General features: G+C 43.5%; 1 protein-coding gene and 1 long non-coding RNA gene across 2 annotated transcripts in view; one reads left to right on the top strand and one right to left on the bottom strand.

Annotated features, from left to right (window-relative positions):
* The window catches only part of LOC142590728 (uncharacterized), a 225,907-nt gene extending 211,008 nt beyond the window's left edge, over positions 1–14,899 (bottom strand). Inside the window, exon 1 of the mRNA XM_075703161.1 lies at positions 14,772–14,899. The gene's annotated coding sequence lies outside the window, so the exon portion shown is untranslated. The remainder of the gene's footprint in view (positions 1–14,771) is intronic.
* LOC142590724 (uncharacterized) lies at positions 1,043–8,121 on the top strand. The gene is made up of 3 exons (XR_012830235.1): positions 1,043–1,682; positions 3,221–3,411; positions 4,498–8,121. It is a non-coding gene; the product is annotated as an uncharacterized LOC142590724 (long non-coding RNA).
* Positions 14,900–17,859: the final 2,960 nt, after the last annotated feature.

Below are 17,859 nucleotides of genomic sequence, written 5' to 3'. Positions count from 1 at the left end.
ACTAGCGCAACTGTTTTGCTCAGTTGTGCAGATACAAAATGATCCAAAGCCGAAGCCGTCAGTAGCATGACGCCATTTTACAGTTGCGCTGCATCACGCGCGAGTACGTTGTCGTTGAGTGGTTCTGAAATCGCTGCGTTAGGGGCGACTGCAACCAGGCGTTGCGGCAAGTTACGGTGGGAGCTTCTGTCCGTGCTGTGTGATTGCAACGAGGGGGACCGCCGCCAGCAGCAGCGTGTCGCCGATGTCGTCTTTGCCGACATCGAGCAAGCGCAGCTCGCCGGACCGTTACAAGCGCCCGAAGTGCTGCGGTTTGCATTGCATCTTTCATTGTGATATGGGAGATCGCAACGGACAGAGACGACCAGATGCATACGAACGACTACCAGCGGGGAGTGACCTGTGCCATATTTCTCTTAACGTCTCAGGTAAGCATATCAGCTTTTGTTCCGAGTTTACAAACGGCGCGTACTCTGCCCTTCCGGTATGGCTACATTTTGCGCCACGTTTCTCTTGGCAGTTCACAGACGTTTCTTAGGCATGCGTGCGCGTATGTATGCGAAAATACTACTGGCAGACGGAAGCCTCAGGAGAGCATCTGAAATTATTGCAAAGCTGTACTGCCAGGAGAAACACCGTTCTTAACGACTCTAGTGACGAGTGGCCTGTCGCATCGAAAAATCCGTAGAATATCAAGTACTGCGTAACTGGATGTGTAGATACAATACTCGCACCAGTGTGACTTTCGCTGGCGAAGACAGATAGTCGAAAAGACAGCTTGTGTATTCTGAAGATTTACTAGCGCTTTAGGTATATTACGGCGAATAATAAAAGCGCTACAACGCTGTATGCCAGTGTCAGGCGATGTGGGAGCACAGATATTTTAAGAGCGGTAAAGCGGCTGCCTGCTCAAGCGAACAGACACAGCGCTTTAAAAGCGCTGAAACAGAACAAATTTTATGTACATTTGGCTGTAAGTAGAAAACACATTAGCTTACAATCTAAGCCTATATATAATGTATTATGTTTACGTAATCTTTATTTTCACGCTTGTAAATATTTAAAAGCATGAACTTGCTGCAACATTTATATAGTAAATCCTACTAGGCTTACAAAACCTGGCTGTGTTATGTGGTGAAATTGTAATATTGCTACTGGATTTTTTTTATCGAGTCCGGTGTTTTATGAAAAAAGGTTCCTTTTATTTGTAGTTTTATGTTAGTGCGTATATTTGCCAAGCAGAAATGAGTTGATTGCAAAGTTGTACCTTCCAGTGAGCTGCATATGAACCCAAGGTTATCCTGTCTTGGCTATTGTAATGTGCATACAACAATTTTAAGTATATACAGCTGTAGTTGGCTTAATCGCTGCAGCATATTTTGTAAAAATAGAAGGCCATTTATTATTTTGCTGCTTCCATGCAGAAATACCTTTTTTTGTACCAAGAAACGCTGACAGTATTGAATGAAATGAAGTGTGGTGTATTTTTCTACTAACTTAATAAAGGAAATTTCGTCTGCCGTGTATCAGAGTTTAGTTTCACTTGTTGTACTAAACAATGCGTTATGTCCTCGGCTACTGCTGTTGTCCTGTGTATTTTTATAATTTTGATATGTATCTTATTTTACGTATTCAAGAAATGGCAACAGCCAGAAGTCGCCATCTTATCCAGCACGTTATGGGTGAGACAAATTGTAGCAGGCACTTTTGCATATCTCATTAGCATATGATGCTATCTGTTGTAATTTTTGTGTCCACCTTCCTGTCTTTATGCATTTTAGTATTATTGTGCAAAGGGTAATAGTTATACATTGAGACAGAGTAATTGCCAAAAGGGGAGACATGGTTGGAGAAGACAACACACACAAGCCTCCTTTGTCCGTATCTCTATGTTGCGCAGTTATTCTGTTGTTATCTACCAACAAGCCCAAATTCCTCAGCAGCTACACTTACTAATGATCTGTTATTACAATTTCATTGACATAACATTGAAAGTACAGAGGTACACAGGAAGACAGACTTGACATGATGAAGAGCCGTAGAACTAGGAGCATCGCTGCAGCCAATGTTTCGACAAAAAGGAGATCTTTCTCAAAACGTTGGCTCCAGCGAATTTTCTTGTTCTATCACTATTTACAGTTAAAAGAAAGCAGTATTGCTCTTGCTCAAGTATTATGCATTATGGAATAGAAATTAGCAGGGTGAAATATCAGGAATGTCAAAATTCTTGTATATTCCAACGCTAGAGCGAAAGCCAGAAAAACAAGATGTAGAGAACCACATTGTTATTTTTCACTGCCCAGTTTGGCCAGCTTCATTCCGAGCTTGCACTTTGTTGCATTAACGACCACTGGAATTCGTTAACTGAATTAGCTTGGTGATTTACTTATGTTAAGAGATTTTAAACTTGTATAAATGCAGGTTACATAATGCATGTAAAGAAATTTACAATGACATTTTAAGGTGGCAGGCTTGCAGTTGACTAGCAGATCACTTCAACCAAGCTTCCATGCACAAATCGGTTGCACATTTTTTTTCATTGTTTGGATTTTCATAAACTTAAAGGGACACTAAAGTGATTGATGATTTCTTCTGCATCAGTAAATCACCGTTCTACAACACCAAAAACACCAGTCTTACAACGATAAGACGTTTGGCAAGCCATGAAAAGCGCAGGAACGAAATACAGGTGGCGACGCCTACTTAAGTTCCCGCACCTGGGGGCTGTGATGTCTTGGATTTTGATGGCATCTTCTAGGGCCTACTAAATATATATAGCGGTACAGATTGACTACATTGGGTTCTAAAGGAACCAAATAATAAACATGGAAAGTTTCAGGAACCTTTATTCAGCCAACACAGCCCAAATGCGAAAAGATGCTTTAGAATCCCCGACGTCACGCTGACGTACCGGTGCTGGGGTTTCAGCGCGAAATTCAAATACTGATACTTGGACCTTCATGTTCTCATCTAATAAACTATTTTTTTGAAATGACTGCCTGCAGGGTTCTCAAACAATGCTTCATTAGTCTAAACTGTTTTATTGTTTCACTTTAGTGTCCCTATAAGTACCGTTTCTTTTTTGTCGGGGTTATAGTTGTCTAGTAGGACCTAACTGTTTGCCTTTATTTGTATTGGTAGCCATGTTACACAGACAGCAAGATTTTTATTGTAAATCGTGACGTGGTAGAACTAAGAACATTTGTGCAATTTGTTGCAGGTACACTCTGGCGGCTCCTACCCCTGCGTCCTACCACCACCCTTTCCCGACTACGTCCACTAGGGAGTTGGGAGCCTTTGGCAGCTTCTGCCACTGCATCGTGCCACCACCATGCCCCGACCACGTCCACTAGGGAGTTGGCAGCCTTAGTGATGATGCCAAGTAGGCTGACAGCAGACACAAATATTCAGGTGAATACCTTCAATTAAGCGGCGTCTTTTTGAGTGAAGTGGCTTGTAGCCACTCAGCAATGAAAGAAGTAACTTCGAAGCAGTTTAGACTCGCCTTCTGTCTGTGCAGGGATGCTCAAGTCTATGCATTTTGTCTTAGCTTCCAAGAGGCTGTGTGTATTAGACGAAATGCGATGCAAATTTTGAAACTACAAGGGACCAATTGTAAAATTGTTTTCTTGCGTAACACAAAAACTACTTTGATAAAGCTTTACCAATTTAAAAACAATACAGTGTACTCTCATACATGGTATTTGGCATAAATTTACTAGGGCTGCCTCAATGGTAAGTAGGCCAATTAACGTACACCAAAACTGACTTCTTTCCCAAGTTCATCCTCCTCTCTCTGCTCTGCTGCATAATGTATCTTTCTGAAACCAGTTCTTGCACACAGCACAAGTCCTAAACACATGGATTACATAAATTTACAGCTTTTGCTGTAGGTCACTTGTGAAAATAATGTTAATAAGCCATTTGGTCCATTTTAATCGGCCATAATAAAGTGAGCAGTGGCTAATAAGCAGTCAAGTTCTTGGTGTAAGGCCTCTCTTCAATGTCGTTAAAAATTTGGCCCTCTTAATGAAGGAACCAATTTTTTTGGCTATGCCATTTTATCATGCATAGTTTGGTGCGTTACACAAAATGTGACAGTGTTTACGCCAGTAAAATTTTTTTTTGCTTTAAGTATTGCGTGAAATTGAGATTTGTTCTATATTGAAGGGCCCCCAGTTTTCAAAAAGAAATTCCAAGTGGTCGTGTGCCAGGTTGGAACAGCTGGCATGGAATAGCCTACTGACACAAATAGGGAGGGTCGTGTACACTTGACTTTATGTTAAGATACTATTATTGATCTAGAAAAGACAAAATGAAGGATTCCATCCTACAAGCAGCTCTTCACATTCATTTACACTTTTTCACATTTATATACCTTGAGTCTGGTGACTTGTATCTGTTTTCATCATCTGCTATGTGCAGATGGTAAACTTCAGATTTGCCCTATGGTGCAGAATATTTTGGTGCTTATATATTTGGATCTGTGTTTTTCAGGTTGCCTTGAAATTTTACCCAAGCCATGCCACATACTCGGGCCAGGCCTCTTGCGAACTACATATAAGCAGGCTCAATGCATCAGTGTCGAGTGAGTCCAGAGATCAAGGAAACCTGCTGTGCAACCAGCGCGCAACACTTGGTGACCCCTCTACGTGTTCCGTCTATTTCACAGCTGTACCTCAGTTTCCATCTATCCAAACAGCATCACCAGCTGTTTCTTATCTTATCGATCACTTATCGAACCATGGATGAATGTTGGGGTGGAGTGATTTGAACAGACATTCTATTTGTCTCTTCAAATTCTTTGCAAATATTTCTAATATTATAATTCATATGTTTCTTACACCTAGTTTTAATAGTTCCTTTCTCGCAGAATTCTCACCATCAACTCCTGCTATTATAATGTATACCCGTCTTTATGCCCCGTTTCTCATAGTTCTTTTGTACTTGTGGATGTAATTGATAGGTTCTTAATTCTTGTTGTACAGAAGGCTAAAATGCAAACTTACAGTATTTTTTCTTCCTTTGATAACCTACAGCACTGCAATGTGTTCAAGAAATTTAACTTAACATGGGCTCTGGTGCAGGATAAATTTAAGAGCAATATGGAGTACTTATTTCAAGCACCCGTTATTTTTGAAAAACTCAAGGATATAAGAGCACAAGAAAGAAAATATTAAACTAGAGAAACATGGGTTCCTCTCAAAAGTCTGGTAGTAATATGACTTTTTTTCGCTGCAAAGATACCAGTGGTACTCGCATGCAAAGTTTGAGACATAAAAGCTATGATACCCTTGGCATTTCTCAGTGCTTATTTGCCACACTGACGAATGTCAAAGGCAGCATAGGTTTCATGCACACATTGGTTAAATTACACCTTTTGAGTATTGCATTTTTCAAACACACAGGTTTACAGCAGTGCTTTAAATAGCAGATGTATTTCCTAATTTTCAGAATTTGTTAATGCAAGATTGACGCTACAGATGATGTATAAATAATTTTACAGACTATATGTCCATGGATGCATGCTTCTTCTGATAACGAAGCAGTGCCATGTGGTCGGGGGACGAATGTCTTTATTTCAGATTTAAACATTGGCTTCCAGGTCTTGGTCAGTCTCCTACACTGAGTATTCTAGGCCAGAGCCCATTTACTAGAGATAAGTGAATTAAACTAGGAATTGTAAACACCAAAAGATCTTGTTCGGGACAATAATGTGACAGTCAGCAAGGTTCTTTGCGCATTCATTTCCAAATTTGTGAGATTATATTTTTACTGGTTTCACTAACGCGAGAACAAATATTTGTTTGTTCTCACACTAGAGTTGGCTGCCCCCATTGCCACGCAATCCCTTTACAGGCTAAAAATTCAGTGTATTAATAGGCTGTTTTTTGGTTTTGCGCACTCAGTGTTAAGGGATCCAAACGGTGACATACAACAGAATGCAGAAAAATGACTAAGGAATACAAGCAGGGCGTGGGGCTTTTTAGGCAGATGCGTGCATGTGCTATTTATAAAACTCCCTATGGTATGCCTGAAGGCATTTTCTAACCCTTTTGTAGAAACACTAACACGCACTTATTAAGGGGAAATGCTTCTGGAAACAACTCTTTTTAATTATTTGTACTAGAGGTTTGAATATACTGCCATTCATGGGGAGTTTTATGTAGATTTGAATTGTCATTGGTTTTTGTATAGCTGGTGTTCTTTAGTTATGTCCTACATAGTGGCAAAATATTTTTATGTGCACTTTCTTGTAAATATTTCCCAATTATTTTTTCAGGCTACAATTTTTGGTAATAATGGTATTCGTTGCAGAAAGGGCTAGTGCATGGCATTTAATAAAAAAAGGTATTGGTCTGTAGATTTTCTGTCCTCGGCATTTGTTCTGTTCCACAGCTCTTGAAATCTGAAATGATGTACCCATCTCTTTGTTAGCGATAAACAGGGAAATCTGTCAGTATGTTTTGTTTAAAATGGAGCTGATCAACCCAATAGTTAGGCTATTTGCTAATTATAAATTACAACAATAATAGTACAGGACCATAAAAAGAGATTGATGCTGATTAACAGCTGTGCCCAGCTACATCCACACAGCTGTGCCACACAATGTGCATGTGTTCAAAAGAGCCAAATGCCCCAGAGAGAAAGCAAGAGTAACTTGTTGTTTGTCATCTTGTACAAGCAGATTATGCGCCAGATGTAATTTATGCTCAGTAAATACATAAATCAGTCATGTGAGGTGTCTCACCTCAGTTTGCAAGTTCGAACTTCTTGTAATCTTGCTTGTTTTTATTTTGTTTCCTTTGTGAGCATGAGTGACCTAGTTGCCTTGGTACATATTGTCAAAACTGTTTCTTCACTGGGAATCGCAAAATTTCAATTACATACAATATTCCCAGTTACTGATATGGTAGACTTGTATCATTCATTGAAACATATCCATGCAATGCACAGTGGGAACCCAAATTATAAATATCTGTTCTTGCTTTCTACCCTGCTCTACAACATAATGAAGATACAAAGCAAAACTGTAAGTTTGCAATTGTCCCCCATAACCTGAGTTTCGCTTAGAATTTGAAAAACAAAATTTACATCATGCTATGGTGTGAGAGTTGCTTTGGGCACCAAGTGAACTGCGTAGCACCTGTGCTAGAGTACACAACAAAGCAGAAAATCGCACCAGATTGGAATGACAGTGGTAAGTTAAGAACAGATGTGTTATTTCGCGCAGCATTAATGTGGCCTATCATCTGCTCCTGTTTTGTGGGAACGCATACATTGGGAAGACAATTTTTTGCACCAATCTTACCTTAGCGGGACACCAGAGAAAGGTAGATATCAAGAACAGTTATTCACACTTTGTTGCCCACAGCGTATTATCTGGATGTGTTTCACTCTACAAAAGACTACTGTGGTAGATAATCATAAAGACAAAGACAAAAGAATTAAAAGAGGTATGTGCCAGTCATCCTTCCATGACCTCCAGTGTTTATAGAAACACTTCTTTCTGTATATGTGCCAAGCCGTTGGGAGGCTTTACGTAACTCAGTCATGCTTTCCAAGTTAAAAATCGGAATAACGACAATCACAAGAACATCATATGAGTGATTTGTAAATGTGGCACCTAATGTAACTTATTTACGTATGTGCTGAGGGTAGATTACAGCCAGTGCATAATCTGCTCTTACAGGATAACTTGTGATGAGTAAAAAAAGCCTTCCTCACATCTTCCTCTTTGTTTCTTTTGGATCTTGGGGCACAATGTGTATTGTTACAGCTGCGTGCATGCAGCTGGGTATAGTTTGTTTATGTGTTCTGGTTCCTCCCTTGTCCTCATTATTCATGTGCTATCTTTGCCGTAACAAAATACAGCGACCTGTGTTACATATTTTGTCAGCGTGTTTGCATTATGGCAAGTTTTGTGTTAGTGGTTATTGCAATCTGTGAAATTGTCTGTGTCAGCTGTTAAGCTTCGTCTTGGAAAAGTATGTTTGTCAACATAAATAAACAATTAGTATAAATGTTGCTGTATCTATTTTTGTAATATTATCTGTTGTGAAGCTTTTATACACTGTTGCATGTTGTATGACAGAATAAAATTGATGCACAACTTTTTAATGTGGTATTTTTCAGATCAATTTTCAACTGACGCTAACACGCACATGTTGTGGGGGAAAAGTGCCAACAAGAGTACCATAAGGTAAGACAGCTCTTTTTACTGTTAGATTGGATTATCAATTGCCAACCAGTTGTTTTCAGCAAGCATAGTATAATGCATAGATTATGTAATCTAAGTTGGAATATTGTTTTTATTGCACTTGATTATCTGGGTCTCCTTTGTACATAAGTGCAGCCTTTATTTATTATGTGTAGCTTGCGTGCTTAAAATGTTAAAAAGTTCTAAATAAAAACACGTCTCGAAGAACAGTGAAATAGGTGTAACTTATAAATGTTTTGACATTAGAGACTTGTGCAGTGCTGAATTGAACTTCTACATGAGTTACATAATATTTTGGGGTCTCATTATGGTTCTGAGTTGCATTGCAGTGTCATGCATATGCACCTGCAGGCTACATATTGGATGTTTATTTAAGACTGTTTTGCATGGTTGGCTATTGATTCCAGTTTAATAGTAATGAGAACTGTCTTGCTTTCATGGTGATTCTGTGCTAATACATTTGAATTTTCCAGAAGACGACAAACGGTGATGAAATGTTAACTTTTTGTTGCTAACCTGCCATGTCCTTTTTGGCAAGTTTGCTATGGGTTCTTTCTTATATGTTGTCTTTTTACAGTAGTCATCTTGAGAACTAGCTGTAGTCGTGTGTACTTACAGCAAAAGTTGGTGACACATTTTGAAAAGCGGCTCGACACTGCCATCCGAGAGTCAAACGACTTACATGGATTAGTTATTTTACTCTATCTGCAAGAGTCCTGCACCACGCACTAAGGGTAACTTGACACACACTGCTGGAGTCATCAGACTCATCAAGAATTGTTACCCGAATCCTTCAGCAGCGGTCATGTGACCCTTTATCTTGAGTCGTCTGACTCATGCAGAATAGTTAACGGACTCCCTCAGCAATAGTCGTGTGACCCTTTTGAGAGGGTTAGGAGACTACTACAAGAGAGTGTGCATGACTATTGGGTGTGGAATCACGTAACCACCTTGTATCGAGCACAGATAGTCTCGGGACTCTCTTCCGAAAGAGTGTTCGCGTGTCTCCCACAAAGTGTGTCGTATACGTGGCGAGTCCAGACTCTCCGAAAAGAGTAAGAGATACTCCTTTTTTTCTTAGTGTGTAGCTCAGAAGCAGAACGTCATGTCCACTGAGCCACCACGGCGGGTTGTTCATGCGTGTTGGTGTTATACGGGTTCGTTTCAAAAGAAAAACGGAGTACGCACAAGTTGCTAATACACACGCGTTCTAGACCTAACAACTGACCAGTGGAGACATGCGAATAACGAGGGAAATATAGATGCCAGGAGGGAAGAAAAAAAATATCCGCTCAATAGCCGAAAAAGAACTGCAAATACCGAAACTCCAAAGAAATTATTCTACCATGTCTCGGATGGTCAGAGGCTATGAAAGCGGCCCATTAATATTTACGTCTGCATGAAACACCTTTTCGTGAATAACTTGGGTGCTTTCGTCTTTGTGTGTGCGTGTTCATTAAGTGTGTGCCGCGTCATCTTCGGCTTGTTTCGCTTCTTTAGAGTGGCATGACGGGCTTGCATACAGCCGGCTAACTTCTCCAGCTTTCATAAAGCCGTTAGTTACTGTTTAGGCGATGCAGGTGCCTGTTTCGCTTTCTCCGTGCCCTCCAACTCCTGAAGTTAGCGCCGGCGCAGCACAGATCACCTCCACGATACTCGTTCAACCGTGTGCCAACAGGGCTGCCTATTCACAAAAAGCTATCACTCCAGAATTGTTCATAAGAGCAAATTTCGGCCTATCATGATGCTGGAAATATTATTAGCGAAGGCGACCGGACAAAGGCAAATACGTGCGAAAATCTCCGGGAATTCAGCGTCCAATCTTCCTTAAACGCCTTTTTATTTTCTTAGTTTCGGTTCCGTACTTCTGTCACTCGTTGCTCTTATATTGAGTGACGCGCTTATGCTCACTATGACGCGAAAGGGGCCAGTAACTATGACAAAGGGGTGAAACACAAGACAGAACAACCAAGGACGTTGTAAGTCTCCTTCATAGGTATGTATTTCAAACGATAAGCATTGCGTTTTCTTTCACTATACTGTGTATGTATAAACTTTTTCGGTGCGCGTTTTGCGATACCCTGCGCCTCTTGCCTCTGAGCGGTCATCAAGCTTGCACGAGAAGAAATCATCTCTCAGGCCCAATGTCTCGCAATGGCCAAAATTTATTTATTCGGATTCTCGAACCACGTCAGTTGTCTCATCACGGCCAACGCTAGCCCGGTTTCGTACGTGATTAGCTGAGCCGCGTTATGGCCCGGTTGCGTCGCTGCTCGCAGTTGGTTGGGGCACGGTCTCGATGCGCAGCGCTTATCCGCATTTCTAGAACCGGAAATGGAAACAACAATGAAAAAATAAGCGTGCCTTCGATGGCGTGCTTATCGCTCGCATAACACACGCGCAGCGTTGCCCGCCTCACGTCACATACATCCGCCGTGTTACCCGGGCTGGAAGGGCGCCGAGCTGCAACAAATTCACTGTTCGCCCAATTGTTGGAAGTGTTCGCGCACCGAGTGCGAGCGGCGAACGTCCCTTTTCAAGCAGAGACTGTATTCACATTATTTTGGCTTTCGTCTCTGTTTCGTCTTCCCCCCTCCGCCGGCCTCTTTCTTGCTACGCGGCGTAAAAGAAAATGCTTCGCTCGCTTATCAGACCGCTCGCTTGAAATGAGAAGGGCGAATGATCGACACCGTCACAATAGGATACACATTTCCGGCTCGTTCACCGGGGCACACAAAGGTGATGGGCCGCGGTCTGCAGGCCGTAAAACTGCGAAGAAACGAGCTGCGGCCTTTCTTTTGCTCCCTCGGAAGCGTAATTCACGCCTGCTGGTCCAGACGGGGGTCCATGTTTCACTATCGCGCCCAATGCAGCATGAAAATGTCGCACTCTACTCGTCCGAAAGCGCATATCCACCGTGGAAATGAGAGACGCCACCTATGCAGTGGTGTGGTCATGGTTAAAAGCTGTAAAAAAGTGACGTCAAATTTATTGCAACACCGTTACACCGAGATGCCGCACGCGTACTTGGTACAAGCGCAGAAGCGCAACGTTAGCACTTATGAGGTGCGGGAGTGTTTCCGCTGTCTTGCGCCTCCTTCGTCAGCTGCAGCGAACACCCGCTTCACCATTGCCCGCCACGGTGGCTTAGCGGCTCTGGTGCTGCGCTGCTAAGCACGAGGTCACGGTATCGAATTCCGACCGCGGCGGCCGCAATTCGACGGAGACGAAATGCAAAAAGCGGGTGTCCCGTGCATTGGAGGCACGTTAAAGACTGGTCAGAATTAATCCGGAGACCCACACCACGGCGCGCCTCATAATCAAATCGTGGTTTTGGCCCGTAAAACACCACAATTCAATTCAATTTGCTTCACCACTCTGAAGTAGCGATGGACACCTGCTAGCTATACCAATCAGTATTTGTAAAAAAAGTAACGTAGAGCGGAGCCTGCTGCTAGCTGCATTCGTTGCGCAGCGCTATGGCAGTTTGCGGCAAGCACGTGACACTGATCTCGTGAAACACGGCGGCCAGCGGCGATAAGGTCTTGCCGGCCTGCTATTGCGGCTCCTGCTCCTTGCACTCTTGAGCTGCAACAATGTAGTGAACATGGTATGGTATGGTATTCCTTATGCGATGGCGCACATATTCCAGTTGTGTTCGTCTTCGTCCTTATTCATTAGCTCGAGCGGCGCTGGGTGCATACGTTTTCAAGAAAATCGGCTGGTCAGATTGATGGATTGTTAAACGGAGCAGCGGACGTAAAAAATCGTTAGATTAAAGTGGCGCTGCAATACGCGAATACATTGCACAAACGTATTTCTCTTTTTACGATATCTTTTAGATTCTTAATAAGCGTCTGTGCGTTCACTGGAAAATAACAGGTAACTTCATGACAGCATTTCACAGGTCGCAAGCATGTCGCCAGAGATATCTAAGGTTACAAAACATCCATGCGCTACGATGAATAAAGAACGGGCAACGTGTGCGGGGGAGCGTTACAGAGCTGCATGTTGCAAATCTGTGCTATTGTTAGCTATATAAACCAGCATGATATTGCGCAATGTATCATTCTCCTAATTGCCTTGTCGTCAAACGCGGATAAAAACGAATCAAGAGTACCTTGCATATTGTGAAATGATTCATAACTTTATTTGAGGGTTTACTCAAAACAGAAAGTGCTTATTTGGACTCAATCGTTGTTGCGCGCTTTCTTTCTCTCTATTTTTCTTTTACGTTAACAGGCATTACTCACAATTGCGACCAAATACATTACTAGCCTGCAACACTCTCTTTAGAAGTGATGACACATGTGTGCGGTGTTTTTATATCGTTTCAAAGGAAACGTTAATGTTTGACTAGAATTATTCATATTTGCTGTGACATACTGATGCCACAGCAAAAGCATGGTGCGTGAACACATGAAAAAATATGGGATGCATTCGCGATGGCATCCTTTCTAATTCTGGTTAACGTCTGCATTTTCAGGTTACGGTGTCATACGGTACGAGTTAAATAATATATCAGAGCCCCTCTCCTATCACTTCGTTCCGTCTGTTACCTCTTAATGCGTGAAAGCAGTCCCACAAGGGAAAGGAAGACAATCGCCACAAGCCATGTAAATGCTCGACAGGCCAACAGCGTAAAAAGACGAAGGACAGAAAAGAAGGTGAACACTGGTGTGTGTTTCACCTTATTTTCTGGACTTCACCTTTTCGTGTGGTTGCCCTCTCGAGTAAATACCAACTAGCCCAAGCCGCCATGGTGTTACCATGTAAGTGTCACGCCGCAATGATAATCATGCTTTTCTTTAGCATTAGAATGACTGAACACCACTGCAGTGATCTTGCCTAGGAGTATATGTTCTTCAGAAATCGCTCTCTATCTCGGTATCCCCTTTATCTACATGTCTCGCAGTAAAACATCGTTAATCGCAGCCCCAGTGAAAATGACTACGTTCGCCAGCCGCGAAGCGCTATTTTGGTACTGTTATTACGCACATTCTCGAGTTAGGTGTTCAGGCGACGTTGATTTTAAACGTACATTTGGATTCCTGGCGCTGCCTAAACAAGTGTAGCACGAACAGTAATATATTTCTTAAGCTCGTTTTAGTATGCATCAGTCCTGATAGTTCATGGAGGCTCACAGATGTTCTGCCTAAACGTGAATGAGGTTGTCGAGCTTAACATGTCTGTTCCATATATTTTTAGTCGCCACATCAAGCTTCGCATCAGTGTCTATTCAGGATGCTCAGTACCGAGGTGCTAATGCCGCTGTAAGATATTCGAGCATGTTTCAATAGCGCGAGTAACTGCAAGAACTCCCTCCAAGAAGTAACCACAACAAGTGGATTTCTTGTATGCATCTCCAGGACGCCAGCTTCACCTCAAGAAGGGATTATATCAGGAGAAGCATTCATCACTTTTTAGTAGGGAAAGACGCATACAACTTTATCGTCACATGCTGTCAAATTTTCAATAATTCGTTCAGGCGGCATGTTGATTCAATTAGCTGCTTTATGAAAGCAGGCATCCTTCGCGAGCTCTGAATGACCGATGTCGACCGAAAATCTGACTAGAAAAATGGACCAACTTCGTTTGTTTCGCTTTTTAAATCGCGTCATTGCTGTTCTGAACCGTGAGAAAATTCGAGAAAAGACGGCGCCACTCGCATAACGTATATGTCGTGACTGCAGTCTAAAAGGTTCAGTTGAAATACATAAAACGTTTTTAAGACTCGTACGATAAAGAGCCACTGAAATTCACTTATCACAACGTATCGAGGTGGTATTGAAACGCTGTTTGTTCCTAAGATATGCACGTTTCTCAAAATCTTCCTTTTTCTGTTTGTCTCCGCTGCTGTGCAAATCGGGTGCGACAGGCTGCACCATATTTACTGCTATTGCCATTGGCTCTCTACTGTAAGTATATCTAAATTTCCCTATATATATATATATATATATATATATATATATATATATATATATATATATATATATATATATATATATATATATATATATGGTTTAGAAGTAATTATACGTGCCAAAATGATTCATATAAACACATGGTTGATATTACGTGAATGCGGAACATGACTACTCTATGTTGCTGTGCAAATTCGTGAGAGGTAAAACCAACGTGCAGATATGTTACCTTTTACAATCCATCAGCGGTAATAAAGAATACTTTCTGTCATCTTTGAGGATGCTTAGGGCGCGTTTATGTTTTCCTTCGCGCCCTAAACAACCAAAGACGGCGCTCTCTCGGCAAAGTACTCACATGCTTCCTTTCACAGGTGGATGGAGTCGGTACTCTCAGGGACGAAACCACTGAACTGCGAGGCAACTTTTAACTAGCCTAGAGCAGGGCTACGGCTGACGCTGAACCCGACGACCGATTGACCTCGCGCAACGGTGAGCTTCCGAACGTGGCGCGATTCGGAGTTTCAAACGCACGTGCCGACAACGGCGGCGCCGGGGCGCCTTGGCGAGACCCTGGAGCGAGCACACCTCGGCTCGCGATCCGCACGCGGCCCGTGCGGCGTACTCACCACGCGCTGGTCGCGGGCGTCGTCGTCAGCGTGCGTGGTGCCGGCAGCCGCGAGGGGTCCCGGCCGCGGTCGCTGCCGTCGGTCGGGCTCGACTCGCGTCGGCGGCGTTGTTGTGCGCCCCCGGCGCCGGGCGGAATTTCCTCCGGAGCCAATCCGGTGCTTCCTTCCTTCCTAAGCGCGCCGGATGGGACTCTAGTAGCGGCTCCTCGCCATTGCGCCCCCTCTCCCCCGCGGCTCCTCCCGGCCTCGCCTCCCTCGCCGCGCCTCCCTCCTCCACCCTTTGGGCCCGGCCCCCTCGTCTCGCGGCACGCACTGCGCGCGCGCCGGGATGGGAAGACCGCTTTCATAAGCAAGCGCAGTTTTAAAACCGGTGGGCACGTTGAGACTGCTCACGAGGCATCGACGACATTTCGAGAGGTTTAGGAGGCTGTTTCCGGAGGTTATTCAACGGGGCGGAATGCTTCGCAGCTCTCCGCAGCACTAGACAACGAGGGTCAAATTTCCGCAACGATAACTTGCCTACCACAGTAATTCTTAACCTCAGTATTTGCAGATGCAGACATGCCGTAATCACCGGGGTGACAGAGTGGGTACGGCGTTCAACTGCTCGGCACAGAGTCGTGGGCTTGACTCCCGGCCGCGGCCGTCGCATTCCGATGGGAATGCAAAGGTGCTTGTGACCCAAGCATTGTGTACACGTCAAACAACGTCTGCAAAAAATGTGCTCCAAATTAAATTATAGTCCCCTCATCACAGCGTCCCTCTCAAAGCTAGATTGCGACTTCAACGCACAAAATCCCCCCCCCCTTTTTTTTTTTTTTACCATGCTCTATACGGGATGGCGATGGGCGACCGCCTCTTGAGTATACAGCCGCGTTTTCGTTCCATGGCGCACAATCTGAGCAAAGAACTCGTGGTCAGCAGCAGAACTACGTAGCCGCTAATCAATCATTTCCCAAAGCAATCAGCCCAATAATAGTAGGTCCACTACCATGGTGGGTGTCTCCAGCAGCTGCTTTTGAACCTTGACACCGCGTGATGGAAAGTTCCGTAATAATTTGGACCATGCCGACTTCTTTATTCCGCACCAAAATTTCAAACCACGGGCGCCTTGTGACATCGACCTGCCGGATAACTTCAGAAGTACCCCTCGTCCTCGCCACCGTGATAACTTAAGTAGTCATCATTACATGTTCACCACCATCTCGCACGTAGCTACGGTAAGCCGGTATCCTTCATGAGATTGTGATACAGCATTCGGCAGTTCACATGTACTCAATGTAAACGAGCTCGGTAGAAGAATTCTGTCTGTTTGTTTGTTTGTTTGTTTGTTTGTTTGTTTGTTTGTTTGTTTCATAGTGCACAATGCTAACAGCATGAACGGAATCTAAAACAGCGTGCGTGCATTCCGCGTCCCACTGTCACACCTTTCCCTTGAATGAACGCATAGCACGTTTCTTGCCTGGCCACGCACAAAAAAAAAAAGTTTGTAAGTTGCAAGAAGCAAAAGCACGTGCTTTTAGAAGTCAGTTTAACCTACTTTCCTTACGCACTTGGTGTATGTTCACCGCGTTTCTCTTTTTGACGGCGAGATTGCGGTGGAAGTACAAAAACTTTATGCAAACTAGAGAGAGAGAGAAACTTTATTGCAGTTGTAAAGATTTGAAGGAGGGGTGGTCGGAGCCTCTCAGTAACTTTTTATTATGCGAAGCATACTAGCCGCACAACCACGCTCTTCCTTGCTGCGCCGCGCGCGGCCGCGTAGCTACCATATGACGTCATAACAGCTGCAAAAGCGGAGGCTCAACTCGTGCGCTCGCTTGCGGCCGCGTAGCTACATAGCCGGGTCTCAGCTCGTGCGCTCGCCTGCATGAGTTGTTTCTTCGTCTAGCCGAACCAAATATAGCCAAGCAACAGCAGTTCACCAGGCTAAACAGTGGTTCAACAACTAAAATAAAGGCTAGTATGCTTCGCATCCTGGGCTTAACCTTATTGTACATGCAAGCTCTAGCTGGGGCCTCCTCAATTCAGATACGTGTTATATGCATAAATGCTCCCATCAATAAAATACTAAAGCCATCGAAACAAAATTTCTCCCAGTAATATTTTAAACTTAGTGACTGTTCGAAGTAGATATTTTATCAGGCATTTACGTTTGTTGACAAAAAAATAAAAAAAAAGTTGTAGAAGTTAAAACAAGCAAACAATATCAGCAGAATTCAGCTATTCCTTCGGCTCTGAACTTATCTACTTCGATAACAGCTGGCTCTCGCAATGAGCGCCGCCATCTTGCTTTCATGCTTGCTTGCTCCTCAATAAATGGCGCTGTCTTCTCCAAAATAACCTCTTCGCGATGCGCACAGTGTTGTCTTCATTCGCCAGAATATCACCTGCTGCACCCTCCGAAGTTCATGCGCAGACGTCACCACTCTCAGAGCCTCTCGCGAAACACAACACCCCGCACAAATTACCAAGCGCGAAAAAGCTGGGCTATTGGTCAGTGATTAGCGCGTCGCGCACCCAACTGCACATAGCCCCAATTTCATTAGTTCGACTCCCGGTGGTGGGCTTCACCGCATGGCAAATGCGAAGCTGGAGATAACTTGGTGGCCTGATGACGATGGCGTTGCTGAAAGGACGTCACGAACTGAGAGACACAACAAAACGCTGTCTCGGGTGTTCACATGTCATCGCTGTTGAAAAAAAGAACAGCATTAACATGTATTCTACAATCACGCAACTCCTCAACAAACGGAAAGATTGAAATCCTGTAAACTACAGCTGTTAACATAATCTGCCTGAATATATAAATCTTCAAGTGAGCGAATATTACACTTTCATATATGGGACAATGCCAACAGGAGTACCGTAAAAGATGCCCGGAACACAGCAATGGATAACTTGCCTAGAGGAGGTGTCCGCATTTCCCCTATACACTAATTTGAGCACGTGCATCAGGAAAGACACTCATCTTTAGGTATACACAGTGGGCCTTCCACGGGAGGTTTTTGTTAATGCATTAACACCGAAGAATGGATTAGTTCTTCGATAAGGGGCAGTCTCTCCACAAAAAGAAGCTGGTTGTAAA

Source organism: Dermacentor variabilis, chromosome 1, assembly GCF_050947875.1.
Source record: "Dermacentor variabilis isolate Ectoservices chromosome 1, ASM5094787v1, whole genome shotgun sequence".
Classification (NCBI taxonomy): Eukaryota; Metazoa; Arthropoda; class Arachnida; order Ixodida; family Ixodidae; genus Dermacentor; species Dermacentor variabilis.
Note: the sequence above shows the minus strand (reverse complement) of the source record. Positions and strands in the feature narration are given on the sequence as shown.